General features: G+C 37.4%; 1 protein-coding gene and 1 non-coding gene across 2 annotated transcripts in view; one reads left to right on the top strand and one right to left on the bottom strand.

Moving 5' to 3' along the window:
* IQCM (IQ motif containing M) overlaps positions 1 to 20655 on the top strand; it is a 307184-nt gene that overhangs the window by 182671 nt on the left and 103858 nt on the right. The gene's annotated exons all lie outside the window — the stretch shown is intronic.
* Positions 6645 to 6746, bottom strand: LOC122695802. Its single transcript, XR_006341554.1, has one exon. It is a non-coding gene; the product is annotated as a U6 spliceosomal RNA (small nuclear RNA).

Genomic DNA, 20655 nt, shown 5'->3' with positions numbered 1-20655 from the left:
TTTGTGTTCAGGTATTTTTAGCTTCCCCCGCCCCCCTTTTTTTTCTTCTTATCACTATGGTAACTAAAATTGTAACTGAGGATATGATTTTTGTCTGAAAATCTTTCTTTGGGAGAATGAAGCAACTTCAGACTGAATGTAGAGGCCAATCTTGAAAGCCGATAACTATGCAGACATGAGAACCTTTACTTGATTCACATCTCAACAAGTGAAACTAATAACAATAGAATGACATATATTAAAGAAAATAATACATTTCATTCTATATTATATTCTCACATCTGCCTAACTTTTAGAAGTTTAAACTTGGAAAATTTTCCAGCGTTTTCTCAACATGAGAACAGAAACCTTAGTTTGTTTTCAGCAACTAAAATTACCTCAATAATGAAGACAAGTCCACTTTCACTGTGGAGCCCTAGATGAAAAGTCTTAAACCCTAAGACATTCTCTGCATCTGAAGAAACAATGGTCTGAGGTAGGATATGAATTATTCTGGGCTCCCAAGTTGGTGCAGATTGCAACTGTGTCCTGGCCCTCCTGCCCCTTAGGGTACAGTTTTGTTCACTAAAAGCGGACAACACTGGATTTCCTGTTATATTTTCAAGATACGACTTTATTTATAAACGAGGGATAATATAATGATTTTCCCTTTTTTTTTTTCATATGAGCAAGCTCTTTAACAAGAAGATTTTGATTACACAAGAAAGGAATTAAAGAGGATTTTAAAAAGATAAGATAGTAAGAGTATTCTAGGGCCAAAGAAATTCTAATGATAAAAGAATGCAGAAGTATCAGAGGTAACATGTTACAAAAACCTTATTTTAAATAACTTCTAAAAAAGAAATTTAACACATTCTTAGCATAAAGCATTTTGAAAATACATACTAAAAACAAAAGATGAAATGAAATATACTAGCAGTTTTATGTTTCAGAATGACATGTGGCTACTGACTAGAGGGTCGCCAGGTCTTACAGAGATCTCTTAGTGCACTGTAAAGGTCGGGGAAAGTGTCTGGCAATCTGTCTTCTTCTTTTTATATAATAAAAACAATCCTTTTTAATGTAATTTTATATAATAAATACACTATATATTTATGTTGCTAGAACAAATTTCAGGCCATGAGCTCACTGCTTCTCACAAGGAGTTAAGATTTCTAACCTCCATCCATCAAACTTCAATTTCAATCCATTTGGCTTTTGAATTTCTTCTTATGAGATTGTGACCACATAACAATTGAGGGCTATGTAGCGATGTAGCATGTGGGGTGTCCTGACCAACTGATCTGCAGTATCTGCACATTTATTTCTTACATTTCTTATGAAGTGTGTTATGTATGCTGTTAATGCCCATGGCTGTTGATTTTTTTCTTACCTCTTCAAATCAATTGAACTTCCTTTGACGGCTTGTTATGTGGAGAAAATAATTCTCATTTTGAGCATATTGATATTGGCCAGGTCTTCAGATCCTTGTCATCATCTAGTTGGTCAGAGCCTATGACCTATATAGGTCTACATTTGTTCACTAGAGGAAGACAAAATGCTCAAAAAATGCAGAGGCAGGTTCAGTTCAGTTCAGTTCAGTGGCTCAGTCGTGTCTGACTCTTTGCGACCCCATGGACTGCAGCATGCCAGGCCTCCCTGTCCATCACCAACTCCTAGAGCTCACCCAAACTCATGTCCATTGAGTTGGTGATGCCATCCAACCATCTCATCCTCTGTCATCTCATTCTCCTCCTGCCCTCAATCTTTCCCAGCATCAGGGTCTTTTCAAATGAGTCAGCTCTTTGCATCAGGTGGCCAAAGTATTGGAGTTTCAGCTTCAACATTAGACCTTCCAATGAATATTCAGGACTGATTTCCTTGAGAATGGACTGGTTGGATCTCCTTGCAGTCCAAGGCAGGTAAATAAATATAATTCCAAGCACAAAATCACATTATCAGAAATGAAGCAATAAAGATGATTTAGGCATGTGGTCACTATTAGGAAAGCCTGGCAGCTATGCTGATGACTGAACAATAGGAAGAGACTTTCTAATATCACCTCCCCTTCACCAATGAGTTCCCTGAATTGCACTGCCATGACGTTTTTTAAGCAGGATTAAGTATTTTGTTATGCAACACTGGATAACTTGAGAAGTGTTTGATGTTTACCCCGCCTGCTCTGATGGGTTTACTGCTAAAGTCTCATGAATCTACAGACTCTTTCTGTGCACTACAGAGATATAAAGGTTCTGTCAGGGGATGTCTATAACCCTTGTATAACAGGATGCCATTTTTTTTCCTGGTAGTGCTTTCAGCCATGCGAAATGTAAAAAGCACATTTTCTTATCCAGTGGATAATTTCAGGTACAAGTCATAAAGTGAAAGGAAATGCATTAGAGTGTATTATATGGATGCCTTCCTTAGTTGAGACAATCCAAGATTTTTTTTGATAAAATCATTGCAAATATTGTTAACAAACATCTTTTGAGCTCTTAATGTGGGCTGTAAAATGTAATATGGTTCAGAGATCTCAGTCTCCATAATATCTGGAGGGACATGCACATGTTTAACTGGATAAATGCAGTGTTGTAAATGCTTATACATTCACATATATGTCAAGTGCTAAGATGATACAGGTATTAATTATGGCTAAAATTTGGAAATCAGCGAAAGTTATAGAGTGTACTTAAGACTTGAGTCAATCACTGTAGGATGTGTTAACACGGTGATTAAAAAAAAAGGTTTAATGCATAAAGGAGTGTGTGAAAAGCAAATTAGAACTTACAGGGCTGCTGGCAACTCTGAATAGAGGAGGCATGTGTCTGCTGGGTGGGTACCTGGATAAGGCACAATGTCACTAAAACTGCTGACTAAAAGATGCCATCATTCACTGAGACCTAGTTGGACTGTGGTTGCTTTTCCCTATAGGATTCTCCTTGTTTTAAGTCCCTTATCCACCTGTCATCTGCCTATGGGAAATGGTTGTTTCCAAATGCACAATGCAAATTAGATTTTGGTTATAAATCAGTTATGTGACAGTAGGAGCTATTTAAACACTTTTCCCTAGAGCTCAAATACCCCCTGAATAAACTAGAGACCAAACCCTAGGGGCAAAGAGCAATCCTGAAACATCTGTCATCACCTTGCTTCAGCTACCTAATCCAAGCAGCTGCTCCTAAAATTCCTCCTGCTTTCTCCTCTAAAACTTTTAAAAGGATAGTTCTTGACATTTTGTCTCATCTTACATTATTTAACACTGCTAATGCCTTCTATCACTTAATCCATGGCTCTGCAAAGCCTATGAAATCCTGTGCTAATGATATGCCCTGAGAATGGTCATTGCCTTTGGAAGACTCGTTTTCCTCTCATTGCTATCCTACAATCATGTGAGTTGTTACTCCAATTATTAGTTTACCCTAATTAACCATTCTGGGTTTCTTTGAGTCTTTTATTATTTAGGTTGACATATTTGTACTATTGTTCTATAAGCTGCACAGAGAATCTGATTAAATTCTGTAATAGTACTTAACACCAGCTATTCTTCTAAAGCCTGTCTGTTTTCTTTAAGTGGAAAATAACCATCTTTAAGAAACAACAGGAACAGCAGGGGTTGGAGAATGGAATAACTTCAATAAAGGTATAATTACTTTCATAAGTCTGTTTGAGAGCAAGGCTTTAGGTTTCTTTTGTTAGATCTCTGTTTATTAAGATTACATACCCAGTCTTCCTAACACACAGAGATCCACCAACAAGCCTTTGTTTTATATGATTGAATTACTATAATATCAGGAATATAAATTCCCTGGTGAGAGCAACTTTGCTCTGCAAGGCTCTGATAAATGAAAGAAACATTAGTATAAAATATTTCATCAGAAATTCTTGTGAAATGCAAAATTTTATGATATAGTATAATTATTCCAACATCATAAACATAGCATTCAAGAACTTTTTTTTTTCTGGCATTTCACTTGATTCAGAATACTGTGATTTCCCAGAGTGAAGTGAAAACTTCGAAAGGACTTAAAATGGTTCTCAGACCTTTACAGTAAAGTAAATTTTACAGTTCTCAGTTTACTTCTTAAGTCTCCTTTAGGAATGAACGTTTTCTAGCATTTCTGAATCAAGCTCAAAAAGAGTTAAACTCTGCTCAGTAAGGCACCATGATACTGCTCTGATGTGAAGTCTATCACGCTGATCTAAGTTATAAGTATTATTGAAATGAAAGCGTATGATTCAGATTCATAAAACCAAGCTTCTTGCAGAACGCTGTGAGTTTGGCAGCTTAGAGGCCAAAAGTTAATGCTAAAGGATTGTTTCCTTAAAATTTACTTCTTTAGGTATAAGCCCATCAGTTTCACTTTGGTATTTATGTTTCCAAAATTTAAACTTCTGTGACTGCCAGGTTGAAATCAACATGCCAATACTGTTGTGTGGAAGTGTTATTGTTACTTTTTTAATCAGAGTCATGTTGGCCTGTTATGCGAGATGTTTATAGAGCAGGCTTCTTTTACTGCATAGCTTTCTAGGAATTTTAATGTAAATATCTCATGTTTCTATTCTTTTGAAGTATTTCTGCCAATGATTCTTTATCTCCCAATGCTTATATATTTTTTAGTATGATGAAGGACCACGCATCCTTTTAGATGATGTTGCTTAGTGGTTTGGATAGAGAGGACTTGATTTTCATATATGTCCTTGAATGTACTTACAATCCTTTTTGGTAAAAATAGGAACACATATATAAGCACATTTGTATGGCATGTGTATTATAGTTAGTAACTCCCACCAGCACTAATAACTGCCTATAAGAAAGGCAGATACCATAATCTTCTCTTTCTCTTTATTTTTTGTGGAGTTTAATTCATAGTACCAATTGGAGAAAACATAAATTTGATTATACCGTTTATTGTGCATATTTTCTAGCAATTGAGCTTTACATTTAATATTAAACAATCACTTAAACTCATGGCTCTTTGCCAAGGTTTCATAACATATTCATGTATTTAAATGAGTTGTAAAGTGAATTCCAAATCTTTTGATTGTAAGGAAGTTAATGTACCCAGACTTTCAAAGTCAGAAATAAATTTGAATGGATTAAATGATAATCCCTATAACTTTCGTTTTCTGGAACTCCCAAGAATTCATTGAGGAGAGAGAGGACAGAACCAGGACTGGTATGCTGAACCTGCACTAGGATGTCTGTGCCATGCAGGTGAGCCTCACCCTTGGGTGACTGGAGCCAGAAAGAGAATGAACACTTGTGTTGCATTAATGTCTCATATCAGCTAACTAATTTCTAGCAGGTAAATCTTAATCCGCCCTTGGAAAAACAGTTCTAATTATTGTACAGAATAAGGACTAGTGCAGCTTCTCAGGAATGAGATGATTGTTGGTATAACTACTGCATACCTCTTGCTGATGGCATACTTTTGTATTTTTGGAGGATACCTAGAACCAGTCACTGTTTGGAATACTCCTAATACCATGGTTCTCCATGATGTTTCAGTTACAGTAAGAGACAAAGAGGCCTATTACTATAACTACCATATTCTAAATGGTTGGTCTGCAGATGATAACCATCTCCTTAATATACATTCGCAGGACATAGCGTTTGAAATATCTTGAAGATTTTTTTTTTCTGTTTCCTTCCAGTGGTTTTATGTTCTCAGTCTTCTGAAGGTGCTTGCAAAAAATAGTTTTCACGATCTTGATCTCTCATTTTCTAGAGTCTTCACTTCTAATGATTGCATTCTGATAGCTACTTAATTACTTCTTAGGTTGTAACTAGGTTTTCTTGTTCCTAGTAACATCTTTCATCTTCCTTTATAGCCTCTTACTCTCTAATCACCTCTTAATATCTGTTTGGCTCTTAGATCCTTTCAATAAATCTTCATCCCCATGGGGACCGTTAACATCCAACCCATTAACTTTCCTATGTTTACAGTATTGATTTTTGTTGTTCTGTCCCTAAGCCGTGCTCGACTCTTTGTGACCCATGGATTGCAGGCTCCTCTGTCCTCCACCATCTCCTAGAGTTTGCTCAGGTTCATGTCCATTGACTAGGTGATGCTATCTAACCATCTCATCCTCTTCCACCTTGTTCTCCTTTTGCTGTCGATCTTTCCCAGCATCAGGGTCTTTTCCAGTGAGTTGGCTCTTTGCATCAGGTAGCCAAAGGATTGGAGTTTCAGTATTAGTCCTTCCAATGAATATTCAGTCTAATTCCCTTAAGATTGACTGGTTTGATCTCCTTGAAGCCCAAGGGTCTATCAAGAGTTTTCTCCAGCACAATTCAAAAGCATCAGTTCTTTGGCACTCAACCTTCTTTGTTATCCAAGGCTCACATCCTTGTACATGGCTACTAGAAAACCACAGCTTTGACTATGCAGACCTTTGTTGGGAAAGTGATGTCTCTGTTTTTTAATAATCTGTCTGGGTTTGTCATAGCTTTCCTTCCAAGGAATAAACGTCATTTAATTTCATGGATGCAGTCACCATCCTCAGTGATTTTAGAGCCCAAGAAAATAAAATCTGTTTCCAATTTTTCCCCTTCTATTTCCTATGAAGTGATGGAACCAGATGCCATGATCTTAGTTTTTTCTAATGTTGAGTTTTTTTTTTTCTTTTTTTTTTTTCTCTTCTTCTCTTTTTTTTTTTTCTTTAAAAATATGGAACGCTTCACGAATTTGCATCCTTGCGCAGGGGCCATGCTAATCTTCTCTGTATCATTTCAATTTTAGTATATGTGCTGCCGAAGCGAGCACTCAAGTTAATTCAGACTCCTCCTCTCCCTGATTAATATTCCACATGATCTTGGCCCTCCTCAGACTTTAAACATCTCCTCTTCCTCCTTTCTATTCATTACCTTATCTCTAACGAAACTGATAGAGCAGACAAATTAGAAAGGATTATTTTATCTTCTGACCTCCCAATCCATCAGGCTTCCAGCATTTTCAGCCTCAGAGCCTGCTTTTCTCCCTCTTGCAATGGATGAACTTTCCCTTTCATCCTTTCTTGATCACAGTATTCTGTTATCTCTGACTTACCCAAGGATTTTACTCCTCTCTTTACTTTCTTGGGCTTCACTGGTGGCTCAGAAGGTAAAGAATCTGCCTGCGATGAAGACCTGTGTTCGATTCCTGGGTCGGGAAGACCCCCTGGGGAAGGGAATGGCAGCCCACTCCAGTGTTGTTGCCTGGAGAATCCCATGGATGGAGGAGCCTGGTGGGCTATGGTCCATAGAGTCACAAAGAGTTGGGTATGACTGAGTGACTAACACTTTCACTTTACATTCTTGCTCCAGATTATTTCCTGTCTCACCTCTATCAATTATTCTCTCTGTGAACTGTATCTTAAGAGCACACAAACATGCTAAGAACTTTTCCATCTTACAAACACCCTCCCTGGATGCTATGTAATCTACTGTTTCTTCATTCTTCAATTACCATTCTGCTTCGTTACTCTCTTTTGTAAGAAATTCCTCAAACTATTGAGTCTATTTGCCATGTCTATTTCCTTCTTTACTTCCCATACCTTTCTTCTTTTTAATACATATTATGAAATACTTTAGGCTTCCCTGGTGGCTCAGATGGTAAAGAATCCACCTGCAATGCAGGAGACATGGCTTCGATACCTGGGTCAGGAAGATCCCCTGGAGAAGGGCATGGCAACCCACTCTAGTATTCTTGCCTGGATACCCTGGACAAGGGAGCCTTGTGGGTTACAGTCCATAGTGTCACAGAGTCGGATATAACTAAAGCGACTTAGCATGCACATATGAAAGTACTTCGGATGTATAAAAAGAATCCAAGAAATATATAATAAACACCACTTAAGCAGTGGGCTAATGCTACATACATCAACTAGATAAATATTTGTAAAATGAAAAGTTATAAGTGAAGAAAAAGTTTCAGAGACACATAATTTATTATATCAACAAGTTGTAGATATTCAAGATTATATTTTATATTGCTTGAGAGTACATGTATATGTAGTAAAATCATAAAGACATGAATGGTAAAGAAAGATAGCAAATTCAGAATAACGATTACTTCCCTTTTTCTTTTTTCACACTAAAGAATAAACAGCTCTGTAAGGAGTCTCCGCATGTCAGGGAACCCAGTCAGTTACAGAGAAGAGAGGGTAACATTGGTAGAGAGTAAGGATGTAGCATTCAAAATACCAAGTGTGAAACTAAAACCTCCATCATAATAACCTAACAGTCAGATATGCTGCAAATTTAGCCCAGATGAAACTTCCCTGGAAGCTGCTGTTGAAATAATGAGATTTTTGCATAAATGGAGAGCTCTCTGGCACAGGTAAATCTGAGCTCCACATTAGGTTGTGGGTCTGGGAGAGAAAAAAATAGAGGGAAAGATAAGGGAATGACATGCTCCTTCTAACAGATGTCAAATTTCCACTTAAATCTGGTCCTGTTTCTGGGTTCATTTCTACTAGAAACATTTCTGATTCTTTTATCTCTGTATATCCTTATGTGTGTGTGTGCTAAGTCGCTTCAGTTGGGTGTAACTCTTCGTGACCCTATGGACTGTAGCCTGCCAGGCTCCTCTGTCCATGGGATTCTTTAGGCAGTAATACTGGAGTGGGTTGCCATGCTTTCCTCCAGGGGAATCTTCCTGACCCAGGGATCGAACCCCTGTGTCTTGCGTCTCCGGCTTTGGCAGGCAGGTTCTTTACCACTAGCACCACCTGGGAAGCTGGTATGTCCCTACACCAGCGCCCAGACTAGTGTAGTTTTATAATGAGCCACACCTGGCAAGGAGAGTTTACCACTTTCTTTTTTTCTTTTGCTTTGGACTTTCTTGAAATTTTTTACTTTTATAGAAATGTGAGAATTGATTTTTTCTTTCCATTAAAAATTCAGTTAATGTTGAGATAATTTGTAGACCATGGACTTCTTTTTAATATTAATTTTTCTGCTAATAGGTTAAGTCTTTATGTTTTATAAATTGTACGAAAATTATAAAATTATGTATTTTTACATCACATATTTTGCATTTACATGTTTTATGCCTTTCAGTGGTTTTCTTTATAAAGATATAAATTATTGTTTGAATTATTTCCTTTATTATTTTATGTTGCAGTAGGAATATATCCCATGAGATCTGTCCTACTAACAAATTTTTAAGTGCACAATATAATGGCAACCCACTTCAGTGCTCTTGACTGGGAAATACCGTGGACAGAGAAGCCTGGCAGGCTACAGTCCACGGGGTTGCAAAGAGTCAGACATGACTTAGTGGCTAAACAACAGGAAGAACAGCAGTACTGTTGGATATAGGTGTAAAATACTACGTTGGATCTCTGCAGTTTACTTATCTTGCTTGGTACTTTCTTTTGTTGCTATTCAGGTGTGAAGGAGAGTCAAGTCTTGTAACGTTTCTTAATTTGGGTTCTGGGTATACAGAGCTCATTTTTCCCCTTGATTTCTTTTCTGAATGTCTGAAATAACTAAAAATAAAAATTTAAAAATCTCCAGTTCCTTCATATCACATGCAGAATAAACTCCAAACATCCAAGAAACGATATATGTTCTACCTTTCCGACCTCAGGTCCTACCCCCTCCCTCTTGCTTGCTCCACTCCAGTCAAGCTAATGACATTTAGTTTTTTGAAAACAGAAAATTCTTTGCATTTTCTACTTATACTATTTAGAATTTTCTTTCCTCATGGATAGCTCTTCTAGAATTTTAACTCACATACCAATCAAATATCATTCGCTCAGAAAGGCCTTTCCTGATTTTCTTCTCTGAAATGTCCCACTCTCCTCCCACTGTCCTCTGCCATCTGTCCTCCTCCATTTCTTTGTTGATTATTCCTAAGTTGTGTCTGACTCTTTGCAACCCCATGGACTGCATAACCTCAGGCTTCCCTGTCCTTCACAATCTCCTATAGTTTGCTTAAACTCATGTCCACTGAGTCGATGATGCCATCAACCATCTCATTCTGTCACCCCCTTCTCCTCCTGCCCTCAATCCTTCCCAGCATCAGAATCTTTTTCCAATGTTGGCTCTTTACATCAGGTGGCTGAAGTATTGGAGTTTCAGCTTCAGCATCAGTCCTTCCAATGAATATTCAGGACTGATTTCCTTTAGGATTGACTGGTTGGATCTCCTTGCAGTCCAAGGGAGTCTCAAGAGTCTTCTCCAACACCACAGTTCAAACCATCAATTTTCAGCACTCAGCCTTCTGTATGGTCCAACTCTCACATTCATACTTGACTACTGGAAAAACTATAGCTTTGACTAGACAGACCTTTGTCAGCAAAGTAATGTCTCTGCTTTTTAATATGCTGTCTAACTTGGTCATAGCTTTTCTTTCAAGGAGAAAGTGTCTTTAAATTTCATGGGTGCAGTCACCATCTGCAGTGATTTTGGAGCCCAAGAAAATAGTCTGTCACTGTTTCCATTTTTTTCCCCATCAATTTGCCATGGAGTGATGAGACCAGATGCCATGATCTTAGGTTTTGAATATTGAGTTTTAAGCCAGCTTTTCCACTGTCCTTTTCACCTTCATCAAGAGACTCTTTAGTTCCTCTTTCTTTCTGCCATTAAAGTGGTATCATCTTCATGTCTGAGGTTGTTGATATTTCTCCCTGCAGTCTTGATTCCATCTTGTGATTCATCCAGCCTGGCATTTTGCATGATGTATTCTGTATATAAGTTAGACAAGCGAGGTGACAATATACAGCCTTGATGTACTCCTTTGCCCACTTTAAACTGGTCCATTGTTCCATGTCCGGTTCTACTTACTGCTTCTTGACCTGCATACAAGGTTCTCAGTTATTCGTGGCTTCTGTTTGTTTAATATTTATTTTTCTTGTTCTATTTATCACTATCTGGTTTTATATTACACATGTATTTTTTGTTTATGGTCTGTGTCCTCCAACATGCTGTTGATTTCAACTTGACAGCGTTCTTACCTCTTTTGTTCACTGTGATGATCCAGTTCACTGAAGATGGCCTTGTATACAGTAAGGAGGGGAGAGATGGTATCACCAGCCACAGCAGGGTGCACACCTATGCCAGTACTAAGGTGCAAAGAAAATCTTCCCAAATTTCCTCTAAAATTAGTGGGTTAGGAAAAAAATGGAAAAGGTAGCCTACATCCATATAGTCCTAGAGACAATAGAAAGTAGGTGATTTAGTTGACATATCTTGTTAGTTACCCTTCAGGAAAAGTCTGCTCCTCTCAGAACTTTGCAAAACTGTTCTCCAGGCAAGTCTGTGGAGATCCTAGAGTAATACACAGATTATAGTTTCTTCTTTGGGTTTGGTCTGTTGAAAGATATGATTTTAAGCATGGGGCATCTCTTTCAGATCTATTGTGTGTGTTGCTTCATAGGGATTGAGAATGGTCTGGCTCCTGGAATCACACTAGCATCACCTTTGTTTACCAGGTTTCAAAAGGACATTTTGTTCCTCTTATATTTATTTAGTTTGTATGGTGTTTTTAAGGTTTTTAAGGTGAAAACAGCTGTAATATATCCTGAGGCCATATCTAATAAAGCATATTCAAATAGTTTTCTGCACTGATCTGGTGAATTTAAGGACATGCGTTCATAGCTAGCCAAGTGTGAGTCACCCAACAAAAGGGCAAGTTAGAAGAGGATTAAGTCTGATTAGGATTCAAATGCATCAGGTGATAAAGGAGCCGGCCTTGCTGCCAGGCAAAGCTACTTTCTTATGTGGCCAACATGGGGCTTGGGTGACCAGTTATGTTAATCAGACACCTGCTGTAAACACTGTGTTCATAGGAAGGTTAATAAACAGTACCAGGCCAGTGTCTGTTATGAGTCAACAGGAATGAACTGTGCAATCAGGACAAATGTTTAATAGTAAAGGCATTATTCTTACTGTTAAAAGAAAAATAAGACAGAATGGTAACTAGTAGGCAGTTTCCTCTGTGGAATTGGTTCTGTTAGTGCTGCATGTAATGAATTTTAAAAACTGGTAGCTACCAGCTTACATTCAAGAAATTATTGTTTATAATAGTTTCTGAAGACAAATGCATTGAAGTTAAAAATACAGATTTATTTCACCAACAAACCTAGTGTCTTTGTCAGCTTGGGCTATCATATACTGGATATATAAGCAACAGATATTTTCCCTCACAGCTCTAGAGGCTGGAAGTCAGAAATCAAAGTGCTGGTAGATCTGGTGCTTGGTGACAGTCCCCTCACTGAGTCCTCATCTTGGGGTGAGAGTTAGCTCTCATGTCAGTTTCTTTTCAAATAAGGACAGTAATTCCATCATGGGAACGCTACCTGCATGCCATCATCTCAGCCTCATTATTAATACCTCCCAAAGTCCTCCCCCTAATATCATAACATTGGAGTTTAGGACTTCAGCATATGAAATTTGGAAGAGGCACAAACATTCAATCCATAACAATAGAGGGATGCACATTTTGCATAACGCAGCACATCTGCAGGTTCATAAATGCCAGTCACTTCATATTCTTTCTTCTTCCTGATCTGGAGAAAGGGCTCAGCTATTAAACCTGCTTTGGTTGGTGTGGCCAACTCATGCTTAGTTTAGGGCTGCCTACTTGAGGGAAGTGATTATCATGATCTATTTAGAGTAAGCTGAACTGGTGATTCCCTTCTCACTTTGGTATCACTGTTATAATTTATTTATTGCTGAAATTATAATTCCAGGAGTCAGATAGGAAAGTACTTAGGCATACAACTAGAATTCCCCTTGCTGCACTCATCTGTAAATGTCCTATAACTTAACATATGTGTGAGCACTTTTATGAAAGGTTAACTGGTGCAGTTGTAAGGAATCTGCCGACAAGGCAGGAGACACAAGAGAGGCGGCTTTGATCCCTGGGCTGGGAAGGTCCCCTGGAACAGGAAGTGGCAACCCACGCCAGTATTCTTGGCTGGAAAATTCTAGGGACAGAGGAGCCTGTTGGGCTACAGTGTATGGGGTCGCAAAGAGTCCGACACGACTGAGCAGCTGAGTGTGATGAGCATGAGAAAAATCATAGAATTATTTGTAAATGTTTATAATAAATGATTTCCTTAAAATAGAATATAACATTTCACAATAAGCAAAATGTGTAGGAAATAACAAAAAATAAGCCAGAATGTTTAGAGTGTTTTTTTGAATGTTAATCCTTTACATGCAGCTTATATATTTCAAATACTGGCATAAAATATTTTTTCATGGAATACCTAGTTCTAATGTTCATAGATATGTTCAATTGACAAAAAAACATCAAATTGTTGAAGTTCTATTTAGAGCATTTTGTCATTACACTATTGATTATTTATTTATAAATTAAACTTGGATTCATTTTTCACGATTACACAGAGAAGTTGCTTTCATTCTGTGTAGATTAAATTTTCACTTCTATAATGTAAGCAGACTGGAAAATATTTGAAGAGAAGCCATATTTTTTTCACATTGTGTAACTTTGAAATTTTTCACAGTAAAAACCTTTTTGATGATGTAAATAATGTGGTATAAAATTAAAAATTTTTTCTATACTCTTCTTGCTTATATATGCATATGAAAGTACATGTTTATGATTATTGTTCTCTTATAGACTAGAATCATATTTCATACACTTCACTGAATCTTTTTGTCACTTAGCAGTATATCATGAGAACACTCTTTTTTGAAAAATTTTTTTTACTTGGAGGATAATTGCTTTACAATATTGTGATGTTCTCTGCCATGCATTAATGCAAATCAGCTATAATTATATATATATATAATATATGTTAATAAATATATATCCTCTCCCTTTTGAGCCTCTCCTCCCCCGCTCATTCCATCTCAGTAGGTCATGATGGAGTGCCAGGCAGGGCTCCCTCTGTTAGACAGCAGCCTCCTGCTAGTTATCTGTTTTACACATGGTAGTGCATTTATGTCAATGCTATATCTCAATTTGCCCTAGTCTTTCCTGCCTCCACTGCATCCACAAGTCCGTTTTCTACATCTCCATTCTGTCCCTGCAAATAGGTTCATCAGTACTATTTTTTCTAGATTCCATATATATGTGTTAGTATATGATATTTGTTTTTCTTCTTAATGCTTTGATAATATTCCACAATATATATACATTTCACTTTATTTAGTGATTTTCCTATTGATCAGAATTTGTTTATAGTTTGCAACAATTACAAACATCATTTTATATTGGTGCTTCTATTTCTATGGGATGGATTTCCAAGAGTGATATTATTAAAACAAAAGACATAAATTTCTTAAATTTTCAAAAAGGATAATTTTCAAAAAGGCAAATTCAACCTCCCCTCCACCCACCGAAACCCTCCCACCAGCAAAGGTTGAGTATAATTTTTATCTGAATTGCCAGTTTGATGAGTGAGACATGATTTAAACTTAGCATACGTTTCTTTATACATTTGTGCTCTCCCAGGGTTAGGGTAACTAATATGTGGCCCAAACCTTTTGCTCCTCAGAGAGTCTTCTGGCCAGTCATACTGCCCCCCACTTCACTATCCCCAGCCAGGGGTGCTGGTCCCTCCCCCTAACCAGACTACTTCTCCCTTCCTTCCCAAGTCCATGCAGATATTTCTGTACAACTTTGGTTGTGAAAGAGCTGTTCTGCTAAGTCCCCAAGTTGATTTCAGCAGAAGTCGCTCTATATGTAGTTGTAGTTTTGATGTATTTATCTTGACCTCTTTCTCTGTTTTATTATTTTGATTCAATTTATTTTATTGATAAATTAGTTGACATTGTAGTGACTTTTCTAGAATAACCATACATTTAACAGTGGGAATCCTGCTGTTTCTATTTGGTAGTATTTTATTTAGAATAGTTCAGATATTTTCATATGTAAGAGTGATCTGTAGATATTTTAGAATAGCTTCATCAGGTTTTATGGTTAAGATCATGTTGGTTTTACAAAATAAAAGTTTTCTGGTCATGTTCTATGGTTATGGAAGGTTTAATTAAAATATTGGAATGATTTCTTTTTTAAAGGTTAGGTAAAACCTAGGTATAGGATACTTGATCCAGGTTCCTCTTTGAAAAAAAGATTATTGATCACATTTCAATCTACTCTAAAGGAATTACTTTATTCAAATTTCCCATATTTTGGATTAATGGTGGTAATTTATATTAGCTTTAGGAAATTATTGATTTATTTTAGGTTTACAAGCATATTGCAATCTAATTTTTAAAATGTTTGCCAATAATTTAAAAAAATGGGTTCTTTACAAATGACTATATTTTATACATCCACTCACATTTGTCTTTGAAATTGCAAGGGTTTCTGTGTTGTCACTGTGAAGCTCCAAAGTTTGGACTTAGAACATTACTTTTAGATTTGTTTCATTAATACTAGCTTTTACCTTTAATACATTTTTATTATTTTTAAAATATATTTTAAAATGAGTATAAGTTCCTTTATTTATTGTTGTTCTCCCTTAATAATGAAGGACTACAAGCCTATAAATTTGATCTAATTATAGCTTTAGATGTCCTAATTGTTCTAATGTTTCCTTTTCACTCCTTTCTCAGCAGGGGTAATTTCAGTTTCTTTATTTTAAATATTTATTTAATAAGGTATAACTTGAATAACTTTAAAGTGAACACATATTAAGCATACAGATAGATGAATTTTACAACTTACACATCTGTGTAGCTGCAGATAGATCAGCATATTTGTGGTTGTTGTGCAGTCGTTAAGTTATGTCTGACTCTTTGTGACCCCATGAACTGCAGCACGCCAGGCTTCTATGTGCTTCACTATCTCCCTGAGTTTCCTCAAGCTCATGTTCATTGAGTCAGTGATGCCATTCAACCATCTCATCCTCTGTCGCTCCTTCTCCTCTTGCCTCCAATCTTTCCTAGCATCAGTGTCTTTGCCAATGGGTTAGCTCTTCTCATCGTATAGAACTTTGACATCACTACAGGAAGTTCGCTTGTGCCCCTTCTCAGTCAGTATATCACCAGGCTGATTTGTATCACCTAAGATTAGTGTTACATCTATATAGATAGTATCATACAGCATGTACTTGGTGGCTTAGGTGGTAAAGAGTCCACCTGCAGTGCAGGAGACCTAGGTTTGACCCCTGGTTTGGAAAGATCCCCTGGAGAAGGGAATGGCTACTTACACCAGTATTCTTGCCTGGAGAATTCCATGGATAGAGGACCCTGGTGGGCTACAGTCCCTGGGGTCACAAAGACACGACTGAGTGACTAATACTTTCAGTCCTTCATTTTTAACATTTGTAGGGTGTGTAACGTTTGTATGTCCTGTGTAGCAGTATAGTTCTTTTTAAATTGTTGTTTGGAATTTCTTTGTATGAATTTATCATTATTTATTTATTCATTCTCCCATTGACAGAAATTTGGTTTACTTTCTGTTTAAGGTTATTATATACAAAGCTGTTATGAACATTCTTGTGCAAATCTTTTTGTGGATATTTGTGGATAAAGATATACATTTCTTTAGGGTATATTTGAAGGAATGGAATAACTAGATTGAACCAATTTTTAGTTTTAAAATTTCCAAGTAGTTAAGTATTTTAATTCATCTGTATATTTTAAATTTCTGATTTAATTGGATTGTGATCAGAGGATATGTAAAATATAAGCTTTTTAAAAGATTTTTTTTGAATATAGGGCAAAATCTACATCCAAATTGTTTTATTTTTTTAAAACAAAATTTTGTTATGTCTTTGTCAGTTATTTCTGTCTATTAGATTTTCTGGTAGATTTGGTCATCCATGATCAAATTTGTTAATTTTTGTCAACTTTAGTTAGTTATTCTGTAATTCTAGTAGATTTTGACATTCTAATAGATTCTGCTGTGTTTTTGGCCCATATATATTTATGATTATTATATTTTATCCATAAAGTTTTTTCATCATTTTATTCTAACTCTTTATTCTGTATAATGAGTTTATCCTTAAGTGTCACCATGTCTAAAATTACTTTTGTGACTCCAAATTTTTTATTTTTGGCCTGGGATCTATTTGTCCAAAACTTTATTTTCAGTATTCCTTGACCACATTTGAATTTCTGTTTTTCGTAAATTAGATATAACTGTATTTTGTGTTTTCATGTAGTGCTTATTGGGTCTATTGTCATGGCTCTTCTCCCTGCTGCTGCTGCTCTCTCTGTCTGAAATTATTCCATGACTCTTCTTAGCTAATAAATCAGACTTTAAAAGTGATTATCCTCTTTTTCATTTAACCCACTGAATTATTAGTTATTTCTGTCTATTAGATTATCTGGTAGGTTTGGTCATCAATGATCAAATTTGTTAATTTTTGTCAATTTTAGTTATTCTACAATTATCATAGATTTTGCCTTGTTACAAACATAATTTTCTTGTTACAAAAAGTATTTTTAGTGCTTCTAACAATACTTATGTTTTCTTGCCTTAAGTGGTTTTCTGATTACATCAGCAATTCTGTTCTATTAGGAGCCATCTGTCTTGTTTTGTTATTTCTCCTTCTTCTGCCTGGGTTTTGGGTTCCTAGAAAATAAAGTAATTTTTCGTTGATGGGTATGGTTCATTATGTGTTGCTCTCTGGGGCTGGCCAAACTGCAGTTGTGACTGTGCTTTTTAGGGACTGACCGACAACTTGGCAGTAGCTGGTGAGGTGCCAGAAAGCCCTGAAAGAGCCCTGTCTGCTCCCGGTGGTTTCAGCAGCAGAGGCGCTCCCAGCCTCTGGTGCCAGAGGCTCTGGGCTCACCTGTTTGCTCCCCTGTAACTCTTTCGCTGAAAGGGCGCCTGCTGCTGCTGCTGAAGCTAAGTCGCTTCAGTCGTGTCCGAGTCTGTGAGACCCCATAGACGCAGCCCACCAGGCTCCGCCCTCCCTGGGATTCTCCAGGCAAGAACACTGGAGTGGGTTGCCATTTCCTTCTCCAGTGCAGGAAAGTGAAAAGGGAAAGGGAAGTCGCTCAGTTGTGTCTGACTCCCAGCGACCAAACGGACCGCAGCCCACCAGGCTCCTCCGTCCATGGGATTCTCCAGGCAAGAGGACTGGAGTGGGGTGCCACTGCCTTCTCCAGAAAGGGAGACTAGCATATGCTTTTTAGGATAGGCAGCCCTTTGTTTCCAAGGTTCTTATCACTCTTGGTCCCAACACTCTCAGAATTGATTCTTGCCCAAGGACCCTCAACCTCAGCCTGCAGTATTTTTTTATAGCCAAGAAGAGCTCAGATATACTGATCTTGGCAGAATGCCACCGTCTCAGACCCTCTAAGCTCATCCAGTCTGGAGAACAAATTAGTCCTACCAGTAGAACTGTAGTGGAAGAGGAGGGCAGCAGGTGAGACCCCAAAGGGCCAATATAGCCTGATTGATTAATTCAGCAACTGTTACCTTGCCTCCAATATTGGAAAACTGGAGGAAATGAAATTTGGTACTTGTGTCAGTCATACCTAGTTAATCTAGTGAAGTCTTTCATGTTGTTGTTAAAGATATTTAAATAATAGCTTATCTTTGGAAAAAACTCAGTCAAATAATTGCCTAAAGGGTCAACTGACTTAGAGATTCTGCAGTTTAATTCAATTTAATTGAATGTATTTTAACCTAAAACCTCTGACTCTTTCTGAGGGAGCTTGAAAGATTCACATATTTAAATAGAATTAAACAATTATGAAAATTAGGATAATTTTTCTTCTGTCTCTGACACTGAAACTGAGCTATTCTTTATGGGAATTGTGAACATCATGAGGCAATTATTTACATGGCGAGAAAAATAGGGGAAAATTTTAAAAAATTCTTTTTTCCTTTCTCTTTCTCTCTCCTTCCATGCTCCCATCCTCCTCCTTCCTTCCTTCTATTTCTTGTTCTCCTTTTTCTTTTCATCCTCCTCTTCTTCTTTGAAACACAAAGATACTAAGAAATATGGCAAAGATGTTTGCAGCAACGTGAATGAACCTACCGATTGTCATGCTGAAAGAAGTAAATCAGGGAGAGAAAGACAAATGTCGTGTGATATGATATCCCACCTGGATGTGGAATCTAACAGGAAATGGCACAAATGAACTTATTTGTAAAACACAACAGACTCACAGAATTAGAGAATGAACTCATGGTTATCAGTAGGGAAATGTGGGAAGAAGGGACAGTTAGGGAGTTTGGGATGGACATGTACACACTGCTATATTTAAAATGGATAACCAGCAAGGACCTACTGTATAGCACAGGGAACTCTTCTCAATATTATGTAACAAACTAAATGGAAAAAAAAATTAGAAAAAGAATAGATCGCTTTGCTCTACACCCAAAACTAACACAACAATCTTAATCAACTATACTCCAACATAAAATAAAAAGTTAAAAAAGAAATATGGCAAAGAGGAAAACGGAGGTGACAGACTCTTCCCTTATTTTCCATCTCTTATTTTCCAACTAGTAGATGAATTTGAGGCCTTGTGTAATGAGGATTTATGCCCGTGGACCGAAAGAACTGTTCATGAAGAACTCAGGAGATTTGGGTAAAAGCTGACTCTTATGGACCCAAGTAAGGATATGCCCCAACCCACAGTGGGTTAGGGAGCTGTTCTACCCCTACCTCCACTTCATCACAGAGCTCAGGGCAGCTTGGGACCCTGTTTCATCACAGGAGCCACCGCAGAGAGTCGATGGGCCCGATAGAGCAACGGGGGAGTTGGGGACACTTGAGAGAGTGATGTTCTCATGGGGCATATTGGGTAGGAAAGATGTCTCTATTAAGTGTAGGTAGGGCAGACTTCCACCCACGATCCAAGGTGGGAGAGCATGAGTGCACTGTGTCTACAGGTATGTAGGAAATACTTCAGAGACCCTAATACAGCTGAGGAAGACTTCCAGGAAAGCGTGGTGTTTTAGAATCATTCAGGTGAGGTTAAGAACAATTAGAATTTATACACTAAAGCTAATGAACTATATTTATGCTGTCAGGTTAGTGACAGCTAGAGCATTCAAATTACATTTCTATAGTAAGGAGAGGAACACTTTATGTATTCTATAGCCCTTTGGGATGGTACATTTGAACTAATCTGTCTACTGCTCTTAGAAGCACTTTCTTTATTTTCCCTTTTTTCTTCCTCAGCACTGCTTGCTTTTCTGCCAGAGAGGCAGCATTGTGTAGTTGATAAGGGTTTGGGCTCTGGGTAGGCTAGCCATATAATTTATCATCCTAAATGGGACACTTTGAGAATTAGAGGCCATATAATTAATAATGCCACTGGGACAATAGGAAAAACCGTGAATCTTTTAAGTGGAGAAGGACATGTTGTCAGCTGAGCTTTGGAGCTAGACTGTGTGGGTTTGAGTTCTGCGTGTGCTCTGAGAGCCTGAGCTCACTACTCAAACTCCTTTTGCTCTTATTTTTTTACCTCCAAAAGGAGATGATAAAGGCAACTCAGCTCATTGGAATAGTGTGTGGAAAAAACAGGTTAATATACAGAAAGCATTCTGAGCAGTGCCTGGAGTATAGTCATGTGCTTTCCAAGGGTTACCCTCATCACCATAGCTTCCCCACTTGGTGGGAATGTTTCAGCCAAGTCTACTAAATACTGCTTAACAGACATCAAGCATGACAGCATTTTTAAAGCAAGACACATACATGAAATGGCACATTTTTAAGAAAGCAAATTCAGGTGTATTGTGCGATTCAAGGAAGAGCAAATATCATTCTCTTTGCATGTTAAGTAATTAGAATTGATTTTTC

This window comes from Cervus elaphus, chromosome 5 (genome assembly GCF_910594005.1).
Source record: "Cervus elaphus chromosome 5, mCerEla1.1, whole genome shotgun sequence".
Classification (NCBI taxonomy): domain Eukaryota; kingdom Metazoa; phylum Chordata; class Mammalia; order Artiodactyla; family Cervidae; genus Cervus; species Cervus elaphus.
Note: the sequence above shows the minus strand (reverse complement) of the source record. Positions and strands in the feature narration are given on the sequence as shown.